Here is a 977-nt window from a genome sequence, read left to right on the forward strand (position 1 = left end):
TCCTTGCAGGAATGATGAATGACCGCCCGGTACCTCAGAACGCGTTGCGGAGATGAAACAACAGCCCAAATTCACGAGCCGCCGCATGCGGTTTCAAAATGTGCTTGCAAGCATGAACTTCGATGTCACGAAAAAGTTGTGCAGCTTGTGCCGAGCTAGCTGTAGTATGCGATGAGAACCTCACCAGTTGGAGTTATCAATCGAGATGGAATGCGGCCTACCATGCGAGAGTTATAGTAGCAGTTCGCGATCTCAGGTACGCGTTGAAGACCTAATCAGACTCTTGGCCGCGGGACGGTTGACGACGGTACGTCCGAGAAGGGATTCAGATGTCCCTCTACAAGTATCACAGGAATACTCAATCACTACATAAATGATATGCACCGCTAGTCTAATGGTTAGGATATCTGCCTTCTAAGCAGATGGTACGGGTTCGATTCCCGGGCGGTGCAGTTCGTATCAAGGAGAGGAGGGTCTCTATTTTATCGTGGAACAGTTATGCTCAGCACGTCAGGGCGATACAGGAGTTTGTACGCATGAGCAGCTTGGCGCAGTGGATAGCGTGTTGGGCTCATAACCCAAAGGTCCCTTGATCGAAACAAGGAGCTGCTATTCATCACAATACACTCGAGATGGTTATTAAACTGAGAGGTGCAGCTTATCGACTGCATAGATCAGTCTTACCGAAAAATTTCCACTAAACAGAGTCGGTGTTTTCGTACCATTCCGTGCGGGAGGCCCAACCGTGCCAGTTCAGGGGAAAAACAACGTTAATAAAGCGTTGTCCGTGCATAGAAAAGAGCTATTCACCTAGAGCAGAACTCCTTGCAGGAATGATGAATGACCGCCCGGTACCTCAGAACGCGTTGCGGAGATGAAACAACCGCCCAAATTCACGAGCCGCCGCATGCGGTTTCAAATGTGCTTGCAAGCAGAACTTCGATGTCACGAAAAAGTTGTGCAGCTTGTGCCGAGCT

The 977-nt window shown here is 49.5% G+C and overlaps 2 non-coding genes across 2 annotated transcripts; both read left to right on the forward strand.

Annotated features, from left to right (window-relative positions):
* The first annotated feature begins 380 nt into the window (after positions 1 to 380).
* Pmar_PMAR005958 lies at positions 381 to 452 on the forward strand. Its single transcript has one exon. It is a non-coding gene; the product is annotated as a tRNA-Arg (tRNA).
* Positions 453 to 539: 87 nt separating this feature from the next.
* Pmar_PMAR005959 lies at positions 540 to 612 on the forward strand. Its single transcript has one exon. It is a non-coding gene; the product is annotated as a tRNA-Met (tRNA).
* Positions 613 to 977: the final 365 nt, after the last annotated feature.

Source organism: Perkinsus marinus (assembly GCF_000006405.1).
Source record: "Perkinsus marinus ATCC 50983 genomic scaffold scf_1104296968716, whole genome shotgun sequence".
In the NCBI taxonomy this organism is placed as follows: Eukaryota; Perkinsozoa; order Perkinsida; family Perkinsidae; genus Perkinsus; species Perkinsus marinus.